Raw genomic sequence first — 14,255 nt, 5'->3', positions numbered from 1 at the left:
CTTATACACATTTTTCTTACTCAGAGTAGACTCACCGTATGCAACTTTCAACATTTCAAGAGTTTTAGAGCACTGGATTCCATTTTTCACACAAAATTTAATACAAACTCTGCTCCATTTTTTTCGAAAGAAGAAAATCGCCGAGTCCACCAAACCCTTCTAACCTCTTACGCCTCTGCCGGAAAAACAACACGAGCTATATAGTCAAAACTGTGAACATATAATCGTGACGAGTGTACCAACACAACAAAACAAAAAAAATTTGAACTTGAATGTACGTAGTCCGCGAAAATTGAAAAGTCACCTTACTTTTTGAACACACCTCGTATATACTATAGATTTCATGGAATTAATATTGAACGGAATAATGATGCAATAAAATACCTGACTTTGAAAGAGGTTTATTTATTATTCTCAGTGCGGCGAAAATGTTATTAAATACTTTCAATGTTTCACTTTAAGGATCTAATAAAAAAAATCCCAAGAGAGTATTTTTTGCAAGAATGAAAATTTGTCAAAGCGTACTCTTCTCGGAAAACACGCTACCATTATTTAATAAATGATTACCTCGTCAACTTTTAGTTGAAGCGGGTTCAAATATGAGTAATTTTAAAGGCTTTCTATGCTCTGCAAAAAGTCTTTTTCACCTATCTCTTAACCGAAAGCAACAAGCCAAAAACAAACGTGTTAAAAAGTAGTGTCAATTTTCACTTTATTGTTAATTACTAATATACGCAATGATTTGACAAAGCGGCATGCTTCAATATTTCATTAGAATGTCCACTCAAATATTTTAGGCAAGAAGAAAAAAGTATATATCTTGAGTTTGGGCAGTGATGCTAATTTGAAAAGATTATGTCAGTGGTTTCATATTTTTAGAGAGTCACATTTACATTAGTCACTTTTTAAACACATTAATAGCATTTTATACGTGTCTTAAGATTATTTTTCTCTTTTTCGTTTCTCAAATTTGTTGCAAGTACAAATAATTCGCAATATTTCAATTCTAAATTTATTGTTTACATTTAAATATTTCAAAGAAAGTGTTCAATAATATTAAAATATAAAAAATGTATTCGTGATTACTTTCCGTGATTGAAAAATGAAGTCATTAATAAAACGCAATAATTTTAAGAGTAAAATTATTCAATAAAAAATTTTGATAATAAAGAATTAAAAAATTTTAGATAACAAATCATTAAATCGAATAAAAATACACATTTGAAAGCGCTTACAATTGAACCTTTATCAATTAGATAACAACAAAATTAGAGTGGGAAACCAGATGTGACCTGTGTATTTTAACTTAGGCGTATCATTTCCGTAATACTTTTTCGTACTTCATGCGGATTCAGCGTTGATTATTTACCTATTTTTTGGTTTGAGCCTAATTTTGTCAAAAAATAAAATCGCTTGAAATACCGTGGATTTTCTTGAATTTTCTTAAATTCTCTCAAATTCTCCTGAATTCTATGGAACTCTATTGAATTCTCATGATTTCTCTATAATTCAGTAAAGTTTCGTAAAGTTCGCTTTAATTCTTTTAAATTATCTTGAATTTACTTGAGTTCTATTGAGTCTATTTGAATTTGCTGATATTCTCTTCAATTTACGTAAATTCTTTTGAATTCATCAGAATTCAATTTCAATTGATATTCAAAGAAATTCCAATGAATTCAACAAATTCGAAGCACTATTCAATAAGAAATTGAAAATTAGAACACAATTTTGAAAAAATATCAAACGTAAACTGAAATATCCTTATCGAAGTTTTTTGTAAATAAATTAAAAACTGAAAATTCATTCGTCTTTTTTTGTATGTGTTAACACTATGCTATTCGTACGTCGCGCGCGGTCCCGCTATGTGTTATTTAGTACTTTCTGGTCGTCAAGGTCAATTTTAAATAATTCTGAACCGAAAATCAATTCTAAATGTAATTTCTGCTACGTCTTACAAAAATAACATCATTTTCAAAAATAATATTGGGACTGGTGTCTTACTTTAAAACTAAATATCCATGATATAGTTTATTGCGTTTCAACTTTTTTATACCTGCCTTCTTTTCGTTAGGAGAATAATTGTTATTTTACTATTGTAATACTTGCGCATTGAAATATATGAATTATGTGTGCTTTATAAAAATAATTTAAATAAATTTTTCGAAGTAATACTGTTTTTCTTTTAAGATTTAATAATATAACAAAAAATTATTCTGTTGTTTTTTTTTGACGCATTTTTTAGACATCGACCCCTTCAAAGGACACAAGAGGTGTGAACAATCTTCGAAAGTAGTCCGAGATGCCAAGGCAGGAAAATTAACTGATAAAATTGTAAACTTTACCAGCAATATCTTTGAAATTAAAATCACTTTAAATTTTTAATTTCTGAATCAAAAATAATTATTAGCACAGAACATTAATTTCATAACAAAAGTGGGAATTTCTTACTTATAACATTAGGGATAATTCCCCAACATCAATCAAGTATTTCATAACTGTTTGGAGTCATTGTCCAGAGAAGATTAATTAATTTTTTAGAATTTTTAGAAAATATTCCCAAAATATCTTTAAGGAAATTTTCCCAATATTTTTTTGGGAAAATTTCCCAAACTTTGGTGTGAATTGCATTACCAAGATTTTGGAAGACGTGTAAAAGAACAGTTACAGTATATATTACACCTTGAGACAAAGGAATATGCCAGATAAAACGAATTATACAAGAAGTAAATTTCTCTTTCAGGCTTGAAATCTACAGAGATGTAAGTGTGAAAAATGTTCTGCATTGTAATAAGGCATCTTGGTTTTCCACTGAAACATTTTGTTCTTACACCTATATCGGGGTTAGAAAGAAAAGAGTAAAATCCGGAATCGTTGACCGAAGCTTTGTTGATTCTCACATTATTGAGGTGGATCCATGCTCAAGAATAAGTAGATGATAACAAGATCATACTAATAGATGATAATGGATAATAGGTTCTAATAGGGGGTTAAGTAAGTAGGCAAGTGGTTTTGCTCGTATACTGTTGACGATAACGAAACATTCTTCAGGGTCCCTGGAACAGATACAATCTTCAAGGCCCGTTGGTCACTTGTCTGTCTTGACCGCTTTTAGACCCAATTTTGTTTCTAGTTTCAAAACAATTGCTTACAAATTACAATCAATATTATCATCGTTTTCATTTTCTCATCTGAATCTGTTTATTCGTCAGAATCTATAGGTACTTGTAAAACATCAATTTTAGTGTTTTTCACCGAAAACTAAAAAATCTTTATTGCTCTAGAACAAATGCGAAACTTCATGAGCCAGAGGTTAAACGTTTTTGTTGCAATTTTTAGGATAATAATTTTTGAACCAATTCAGGAATTAAAATAATAAAATTATCAATGAGGAAATTTCTATACAAATAATCATCAATACCATTAGAATCGAAAAATTCCCATTACGAAAATATATAATTTTTGTGAAATTCTTGCAGTGAAACATTTTGTTAGCCGAATTCTAAAATCTTGACAGCACGAGTACCTACGCTTGTAAAATATGTAATTCTTACTGTTACAAACATATTATTATGATTACGGAATACTGAAAATTGAGGTAGGTTAATTTTCATCATAAGATAGGAGGGTGATATATGTAATTAATGATTGATACCCATACAATTCTTGAGTGACGTCAAAATTATCAGCCAACTGGTCTGATAAGATTGCTATGGTATTTTTAAATGGAATCTGCGAGGCTTACGAATCTTTATTTGGGACACTTTAACAATCTGAGAGTCAAGTAGGGTCAATTCCTAATAAGTGTGATAGCAGTAAGCGTGGGCTTACTATATCAGACTCGTTTTCTGAAGATTCAAATCTTTGATTATTAAGAATCGCAATATTATTTTACGCAGAGAGCTTTATACGATATTATAATGTACTAACATTGCTTGGACACTACTAGTACCTCGTATATATAATATAATAAAATAAAAATATAATGTAAAATATCGCAATGTACGATATCACGATTTTACGCTATTATAATGTGATAATTACGATATATAGCGCAGGAATTACGGTATGTATTGCAATTCATGCAATATCTTTTTCTCAGTTTACTTTTCATCTAAAAAAATTTTTACACAGACAAAAATGGATTTTCAAACGTAACATGCAGGTTTTCAGGGTTAACATATTTTATGTTTAACTATAGGACAACAATCTAGATGTTTGAAGTTAGCATCTCGAGGAGTCCTAACGATAGGATGCCAACGCGCGCGATCGACTAGATGATACTCAACCAAAAATAGAAACAATAAAAAGCAAACCAAGAAGTAAGCACTAGAAAGTTTTAGATCGCGGAATTGAACAAGAAGAAGCTAAAAGTTGGCCAAAACTAGAAGATGCTCGCTCGCTCCATCCAAACATTAAAGTGCTATCTCTGGCGAGCAAATCATGAAGATGCCACTTCTCGCTTATAAACTAAACGCGAGAAGTGGCAAGCTTCATGCTTTGCTCGCTCGAGATAGAACTTTCATGATTTGATGAAGCGAGGGAGCATCTTTTAGTTTTGGCCAACTTGTAGCCTCATCTTGCTCAATTACGCGAGCAAGACTTTCTAGCGCTAACTTCTCGGTTAGTTTTTTATTGTTTTTATTTTTTGTTAAGTACCGTCAAGTCGTGTTGCGTGCGTTGGTACCCTACCGTTAGGACGCCTCGATATGTAGATATTAAAAAGTGAGATGTTACTCTGGAAAATCCAGAATGTTTAAATGAAATATCCGAGATATTAGATGTATGGTTATGTCAAACAACGGCTGTGAATATTTGAGGAGTTTATTTATTTCTAGTAATTTAAGGAATTAATTGGCAACTTATTTGTGTATTTAAATTTAAACTTTAATGTTCTTGTATGAACGAAAAACCTATAAAGGGTGTAAAATGTCGATCAGAAGATACATGCAGTGGAGTTGAGGTTATGTGAAATTTTTTAAATAAAAAAATAAAAACGGAGTAAGTAAGCGAAAACGAATGTTATATAATGTGCATTTAAAATTCTATCTATTTTAGGTTATTTGAACTGAAATTTGAATTTAAATTTATAAGAATTTTGTGAAACGTGTTCATGCCAATATAATGATATAACCTGCACATTAAAATCATACTTCCCTCGTGCATACAGACAGAAGTCGTTATCCAATTTTAATTAACGATAGCTAATTTTGATTATTTTGAAATGTTCAAAAATTGTAATATTCTGTAATTGTAATATCGAAAATATAGAAGCGACAAAAAAAGTCGTGAAATTCGAATGCGCAATGCGCATGCGCTCGGGCGATTTTAACATCTGAATGTGTTTCAGTTTAACACACAAGTATTTTTAACCCTGACATCTCAAGAAGATAGTTCGATTTTTTGCATGAATATCTGCATGTTAGGCGGTACAATCTTACCATTTAAACATCTACATTTAAAAATCCATTTTTCTCCGTGTAGAATCTGATATATGAATATGAAAGATTATTACTCATTTATATTCTGATGAAGGGTTTCTCATTGTTTAAAAAAAAAGGTGCAGCTGCGCGGGCACATCCTCACCTCGCGCTACGTGCGCCGCTTGATAGCTTGAAGGCCCCTAGGGCCTAGGGCGCAAAACTGTTGGTTATCGCGATGCGCGCTCGATGATATAATTGTCTTCCGTTTGCGCTCGATAATGTATTTATCTCGCGTTTCGAGTTCGATAGCGCATTCACATCGCGCTACGCGCTCGATCTTTTTATTTACCCCACATTTGTGCGCAAGCCTTATAAAACTAAAGGTCAAAGCATCGACAACTTTCATTTGGAAGAGCAACTTTTGTCTATTTTTTTTCATAGCTTGTGTCGTTTGTCCAAAATATGAATTTTTACATTCTCATTTCTGAGAATTTAATGTAATCGTCCAGATTTTCGATCTCTGGTTTTTAACGGATCTTTACGTTTCGGCACTCGCAGAATTCGAAAATCATAAAATTTCATCGGTGTCTCTCTGTATGTCTGGCTATATGTTTGTATGTATGGATGTCAGTATGTCATATGTATGGTTATCTGAATTTTGTAGCCACGCTAACTTTTGAAGGATTTATCCAATCGAGTCCGCATTTGATACACTTCTGAAGTTACCCAAAATGAAGGCTAAGTTCGTTAATCAGATATTTCGAACAAAAATTAAAAAATCGGGCGCATTTTCAAAATTTTGAAATTTTTTTTAAAATTTTTAAAAATTTTGTGGAAGTTTCTTATAAATGGGTGAAATACTTGCAAATTATCTAAATAAAATTTTTTTATTTTTATGAAAATTAGAAAAGTTAGATATTTTTCAAAAATTTGAAAATTTTCAAAAAATATAAAAAGTTATTTTTTTCGTAAATCCAAAATTCTCATTAAAAATTTTCATTAGATACCAAATATATTTCAAAACTTTTCTAGCCGATTTTTTCGATTAGCCCAAAATTATAGCATTTTCAAAATATTCAAATTGTTTTTCTTAATATTATAAAAATTTTTGTCAAAGTTTCTTATAGATAGGTAAAAGGCTTGCAAATTATCCAAATAAAATTTTTATTTTTATGAAAATTATAAAAGTTATATACTTTTATAATTTTCTAAATTTTCAAAAAATAGAAAAATTTAATTATTTTTTTAGATCCAAAAATTTCATTCAAAATTTTCACTAGATACCAAATATATTTCAAAACTATTCTAGGCGAATTTTTTGATTAGCCCAAATTTAAAAAAATTAGAGTCTGTAATCTGAACCTATCTGTAAGCGCGGAGCGCGATTATCGCAATGAGAATGTAATCGTCAAGGCCGTAGGTGCTTTGAGAACCTTCTTTAATGACAAATTAAAAAAAAAAGTGTTCAGCTTCACTTAAGAAAGGGTAAAATGATTAAACAGCCACAGCAGGGCCCTATTAGGATCAGAAAAAATAAAATGTGATCATTATTTTGCAATATCAGAATAAACAGTACACATTGTGGTCTGTGCACAAATGTGGAGGGTAATGCAAAGACCGAGCGCGGAGCGCGAGGTAAATACATTATCGAGCGCTAGAACCAACAGTTGCGCGCGCTAGGCGCGCTCAAACCAGCGAACCGCGCGCGATGCGTGCTTTGAGAATGTGCCTGCGAGGCGGGCGGATTTTTTTTAATGTTGTTTTTTACGACCAAAAAAAAACTACATGTCCTAACGAAAAGTGATTAATTACAAATTTGTCGATCTTTTCAGGCCGGGCAATTTTAGTTCATTAATTTTTTTTCGTGTCTTGCATAGTTGCAAAATGGAATTTGTTATTTTTCATTATTTTTTATAGGATCTAAATTTGAGTTTTCCACTTTTCGATAAAAATCAAAAAGTTGACATTTTTTTTGTATTTTGAAAATTCCATAACTCTGATTAGCCATGAGGATAAATTGTTCGAGTTTTCGAGTACTATAAATAGATGTACATAGAATTTTTAAATCTTGCAAAAAAATAGTCTCAAATATTTAAAAAATGTGCTTACTTTTTGAATTTTCTTTCAAAATATCTGGTTCACGAACTCGTTCTTTCTTTCGAAGTTTTAAAAAAGTGTGCCAAAGCAGAATCCAATCTGATCAATCTTTCGAAAATTATCGTGCCTACGCGATACTGACTACAGACCGACAACTTCGTAAATATATTTTTTTCTGGCTCAGTGGGTCTCAAAACATGGAGATTTGATGAAAACCGACAAAGCGAAATTTTATATAAAACCAATACCTTCTCATTAGGATATGAATGTAAAAACGTGTTGAATACAATAGTAGAAAATTAATAAAATGACGAAGATTTTTCTCAAAATGAAAATTTTTGATTTTTCTCAAAAAATACGAGAGCTGGCATTATTCCTCCCAAAGAGCTCTAATGAAAGTTCGGAATATGAAAACATGATAGCATAACTTTTTTAGAACTCTTCGAAAGAAATAATACTGCTGCTGAATTTGTTCCTGCATCTCGCTTATTATATTTTTAAATTTAATTTTCAGAAAAGCGAAAGCCATTTTGTTAATTTTAAACTTTTATTTATTTTTCTGAAGAGTGTGCATCAATGAGGAACCCTGCATTCGAATTAAAAAAATATATTTATCTTTCATGAAAGCATGCATTCATTTGATAGTTTCTTGTTTCCCATATAGTTCAGATTTTCAGCATTTTTTTCCTGGACATTTTGTTTTTAAAAATTCTAAATGTTTAGTCCTAACTACTCGTGTATCTCCTTCTAAGGATCTAAAATATTTAAAATATTTTGATTGACTTCAGAAATCGTGAGAAGAAATCATCTAGCCTCGGCGCCTGATCTCTTTAATAGCCTAATTGCTCCTTGTTCCAACAATTCTATTATGCGCAACTCTAAACCATGTAACGAGCCTTCGGAGTCTATTTTACACTTCGTTTAATTAATACGAGGTGGACTGTTGGTATAGCTTTGAACGCAATAAACCTTGAAATGGGAATCGTGATACATTAAAATCTCTGTTTCACTGATATTTCCAATTGATAATAATAATTAATAATACTAATAATAAGATATGGTACTCTTGAACAAAAAAATGAAAAATAAATTTTCAATGTAACAGTTCCATTTCCTATGCTATAAAAACTAATTATTCACCGAAGAATTAAATTATAAATGGTTAAGACTGTGTTCAAATATTTAATGGTTTGGTATGAGACACCTTGTTATTGAAAATGGTAAATTAGAAACCATCGACATTTAACCCTCACACCACAAGGTGGGGTGTTTAGACACCACAAGGCCCTATTTTCGTGCATGAGCTAGGCCTAGGCCCTAGAGCATCTCAGAGAGGTAGGGATCTCAATAGCCTCCTCTTCAGTTGTCCTCTACACGTGGGAATAGATGAGGGTCACCAAGTCATGCTACAGATATTTTGAGAAGCGATAATATCCATTTTCACTATGCTATTTGGAATATGTGATACGTATCTTTTTCATGTTTTTAAGTATCTTTGTATGTTGTTTTTTATGCTGATGTTTGTGTAACTGCATTTTTTTGGTCAAAATATTATTTACGTTACTGCAAGAAGTTACTTAATCATTTATTATCCTTTATAAAATATAGTATGCGTTAAGGAATGTGTAAATAGCCTTTGTGTTTCCTATAACTGAAAAAATCTAAGAAATGGAATTTTCTCGTTATAATTTAGCAGAAAATGATTGAAAAAGTCCTCTGAATAATCTTACAATTTTGTTAAATACCTTAGAAACAATATTATACCATAAATCATTCGTAATGTGTTTCAAAACGACTGGGGTGTGGAGACACCCCACCTTGTGGTAAATGAGACTCTGTCTCGCCTTGTGGTGTGAGGGTTAAACAATAATATATGCTTCTCATTCTCAGACAAGAAGAGTTTATTATTTCTAATAAAAGTAAGGTTTTCTCAAATTATTATGTCATTTAGGTATCCTTAGATTATTACATTTTGTTTAAATACTCGTATATAGTACTTATATATCGAAATATTTTATTCTTCGAGTTTTGACATTAATAATGATTTTTTTAATGCTATAAATTAAAATCCATAGGGAATTTCTTATAACTCGCCTATTCCTATACAAGAACAATGATTGTTAGAAATAATTTATTCAAACAAAATGAAGACTGTCGAATCAAAAAAGATATTTATGACCTGCATAATATTATAAATATCATGAAGAAGTTTCAAAATCCTTGTGTTGAGGATTTAAAATATTATTTAATATTCTTTTCCGTAAAAGGAAAATAGGAATTCTACAAATTAAAAAATCGCTTGTCTTTCCTGGTTTAAACATTGTTTTTTTTTAATCCTAACATTTTTTGTTATCAGATCAAATATTGATACACGAATGATCTTTATTTATTATGTACTCTAAAATTTTTTGAAGAAAATTTTCAATTCAAACTGCGTCTTCTTTATACAAAATTAATTAATTTGAATTGAAAATTTTCTATTCGTAAACTTGGGGGGGGGGGGATATGTAATTCCCCGGTTTACCCTATTTTGAAGAAATAATTTTTGCGAATTTCTGAAATTTTTCCTTGGTAAGATGTGGAAATTTATAGAACCTCATTCTTCACTGAAAGAAATGAATTGCTGATACAGTTATATTGCGGGTTAGATCAGCAATCTGTATGGTTGGAATAGACACATCGATGGATGATCTAACGCGCAATATGATTGTAACAGCAATTCATTTCTTCAGTGTTTATATTGTTTGAGATGTTTTAAAATAAAAAAAGAATTTTTAAATGATGACATATGGAATAAAGGACCAACCTTCTGCAATGAATATTTATTACATATAATAGTTAATATCACCATTAGATCATTTTTCATGTCAATATATGTATTTTATGACTATAAAAAAAGAATCGACCGTGACAGGACTCGAACCTGCAATCTTCGGATCCGAAGTCCGACGCCTTATCCGTTAGGCCACACGGTCTGTGCAGGGTAGTTTCTAAACGGCAGACTTACGGGAAAGCTCACGCAACCCTTATTGATTACTTTTCACGACTTGCGCTATATCAATTCCTCTACTCCCGGGAAATACGCCAATTTATGATTTTAATATATTAACATTCTAGTATTAAAGTAACATACACAAATTTACAAGCCCCATTTTTATCTAAATAAAAACTGTAGTAAATTATTAAATGCACGCAAACGTTTAGGCCTCTGGGATTTTATTTCCTAACATTAAAAATATAAACAATATAAAAATGAATTATTACAAACATTTTGAAATATCAACAGTTTTTCAAATTTGTTTAACAATGATTGATAGTTTCGAGTTAAAAGCGCTAATAGAACTTTAAAAAAATATTTTGAAAAATTTTTAATTGGAAATGTTCCAAATGAACAATTTTAGTAGAGTTCGGCTGCCGTTAAAAATTGACTCGACTTTTCACTTAATTTTGCTAAAAAAAATGTAATTTTGATTTTAAAACTTGTATCAGTCTAAGTGTAAGGAAATCAAACCGGTAAAATTTTAAATTAGGACGATATTTCAAATGCAATCAACAAGAAGTAAAATATCATTTCTAAATAAAAAAGGCTTAAAATTGTATAATCTGAAATTTAAAGTGATTGATAAATTTTGAATCAGAAGCTCTAAAAATTAAAAAATTGTAGGCTCCACTTTAAAAAATAGATAATTTCATTTAAAAGAGGTTAACATTGTAGCGTTCAAAATTAAACCATTTTATTTTGAATTGAACAGTCTTGAAAGTAAATGATTCCAGATTAAAATTTTTTAAATATCTAGGACGATATAAAAATTTTGTAATTTAGTAATTTTAGATCAGAACTTTGAAACAAAATTTATATTTAAAGGAATTTTGAAATTGTAGTATTTATAATTAAATTGTACATAATTAAATAATTAAATATTCAAAACTTTTAAATTTAAATAATTTTTAATACGAGGCGATTAAAATTTACAATTTACCATAGGAAACTAAATTAAATGTTTCAAAGCTGAAGCGCGTGACGGTTCAATCTCGCGCTTCGCGCTCGGCTATTTATCTTACATAGTTTGTCTACAAAATGGAATTTTTTATTGATCATTTTTTTGTGCAATCAAAATTTGAATTTTAGATTTTTGAAGAAAATCCAAAAATTTGTAATGATAATCTTGTAGGTCTTTTAAAAAGAAATGTTTTTCTTCTCTTAACTTTTTTCATATCGTGCGTTTTTTGGCTGAAAATTTTGATTTTCGGTTGATTTAAAAAAATTTGAAAACGCTATATCTCTGAGAATTTTCTTTTTATCGGAAGAAGTCATATGGATAAATTGTTTGTTCTTTTTAATTTCTTTTCTTTTAATTTCATTTCTTTTAATTTCTTTTAGGACCTAAAAAAAGTGTGCCGAAGATGGATTTGATTCGTTCACTTTTTCTAGAGTTATCGTGTTTACGGACGGACGGCCGGACGGACGGCGGGATGAACAGACAGATAGACGCCATCGTGAAAACCTGGTTTTCGGATGCAGGGGGTCTCGGAAACATGGAGATTCGTTGAAAAAATGTGATGTCAAATTTCCGACAATTCTAATACTTTCTCAGTCATAAATGATCAGAATATAAAAAATAGTATTTAATATTAAAATTGATTAGACAAATTTTTCCAATTTCAAAAAGCAAGTTTACCATTATTTTCATCGCTTAAAATGGAAAAATTTCTATTTATAAACATTAAAAATTGGATTATTCTAAAAAAGCGTTACAAATGAAGTCATTTTTAATGTGAAACGTTAAAAATGTATACTACGGAACGCTGAAAATTAAACGAATCCGAAATGCATTTGAAACTGAACAAATGTTTAATTACCGAGGATATATGATTTCAATATTTGCAATATTTTACAATTTTAAGCATTTCAATTTGAAATAGTTTGTATTTCTTATTTGATTTTTAAACTTTCAATAATTTGGAATATTTTCAGATATAAAATAAGTCAATTTTGAATATCTGGTTCTAAATATTCTTATAATTATTCAGGCTTGAATTTGAGAAATTATTGTTTTAATTTTTAATTTATTCTAGAGGCATTTAGTTCAAAATAATTGAAGTTAAAACTGACTAAAATTGAATCCTGCGGTTGTCCTGATGAAAAAATTTTAAATATATATAACGTAAATTCAATTTTTTCCATTTCAAAAAGGCTTGATGAGGTAAATGATAATAATCGATTTTTTTCATCTGAACAGTATATTTAGCTCATCAACAACTAACCATTTTCTGCTATTAGAAAATGATCGCACAAAATTCACATTTATATCTTTTAGGTTTAAAGCTTATTCTATCTTAAAAAATTGTTAACTTCAATCTAAACGAAGAAATTCTGAACTCAAAAGCTTTCAAAATAAGAAGTTTCAAGACTTTAAAAATGTCCATTTATCTTCAAATTTCAGAATTTAATAAGTTCTAAGGAAACAAACTCATGGAATGAAAATATTTTAATCGCGGAATTTAAGAACGCCGATTCACGCAAATTGCGGTTTAACAGTTTTTGACATTTTTAATCGGTCTCATAAATTTAATCATTTCATAACCGGTCACCATACATACACCACCGATGCAGGCAAATTACGTTGAATTATTATTTTTTCATGTGGAACCATAGAAACGATATTTGCCGGATGATTTGTCGGTGGAGGCTGTATGTTGGCCAATTGAATGCATAAAATTTACGTAAATCGGCATCCTTAGTTTTTCCTATTCAAATAATTTCCATTCAATCGATTCCTTGGTCCTTTTCCTAGGTTATAACTGAGGTTATAAAAGTTGAAGGTAGACAGATACGAAAGAGTAAAAAAAAGTCAAGATAATGCCGATCTTCTAAATTTTACCACTACAAAAGATTTCCATTATTGGAAAAAAAGTACAACAATGTGAGTAATAAAGCTAATTAGGCACGATAAGTAGCCAAGAAAAAAAGTAACTCATGAAATTAAAAATGATTGCTGAGCCTTCAAATGTAACAACATTTTGATCTCGATTTCGCAATGTCTCGGAGCGAAAAATGTACCGCAGCTAGGGTATAATGATTGCGATGATTGTCTCGAATCACATCAACAAACGCGTTAATTGCATTGTAATTATAACAATAATCGTTACAACCTTAGTAGGAATATTTTTCTACTTTGCCGTTTAATGATTTAATCGCAAATTTATTTCCCATAGATCAAAAATATATACGAACTGGTTATTACATATTCCAATTCTCTTTCAGTTTGGATTTTACATAATATCACGATATTAAAGCTCTCGGTCTCTGATGATTCACAAATTTATTAGAAGTCTGATTAACAATTTTTGAGCTCGTGAGAAATGCTAGAGAAAACTAGATCCCATTGCGATGATATCGGCAATGCTGAGTAATAATAGGCCTGAAAGCGAAATCACATAATTAGACTAGGCGTGACACGCTTCAAAGCAGTTTCAGAAAACGGTGACATCCTGTACTAAATACTGGGTAAAAAACCTGTACCAACTCCCACTGAAGTCTGAATTTATAGAAAAGTCTGGCATTAAAAAAATGGAGTTTTAATGTTCAATGGGAAAAATGGTAAATTGAGGCTTGCGCATGTTCTACCATCAAGCCCAAACATACGAGGGTAGTTCAATAAGTCCTTAGAATGAAGTATAAAAACAATTTTTTTTGGGTAAATTTTTTTTTATTTTTCAACATAATCTCCTTGGAGC

At 30.3% G+C, this 14,255-nt stretch overlaps 1 protein-coding gene and 1 non-coding gene across 5 annotated transcripts in view; both read right to left on the bottom strand.

Moving 5' to 3' along the window:
- LOC117167560 (synaptic vesicle glycoprotein 2B) overlaps positions 1 to 14,255 on the bottom strand; it is a 209,894-nt gene that overhangs the window by 14,200 nt on the left and 181,439 nt on the right. The window lies entirely within an intron of this gene.
- On the bottom strand, positions 10,420 to 10,492 carry Trnar-ucg. The gene has a single exon. It is a non-coding gene; the product is annotated as a tRNA-Arg (tRNA).

The sequence above is a fragment of the Belonocnema kinseyi genome, chromosome 1, assembly GCF_010883055.1.
Source record: "Belonocnema kinseyi isolate 2016_QV_RU_SX_M_011 chromosome 1, B_treatae_v1, whole genome shotgun sequence".
In the NCBI taxonomy this organism is placed as follows: Eukaryota; Metazoa; Arthropoda; class Insecta; order Hymenoptera; family Cynipidae; genus Belonocnema; species Belonocnema kinseyi.
The sequence above is the reverse complement of the archived record's forward strand: the minus strand, read 5'-3'. Positions and strand labels throughout refer to the sequence as shown.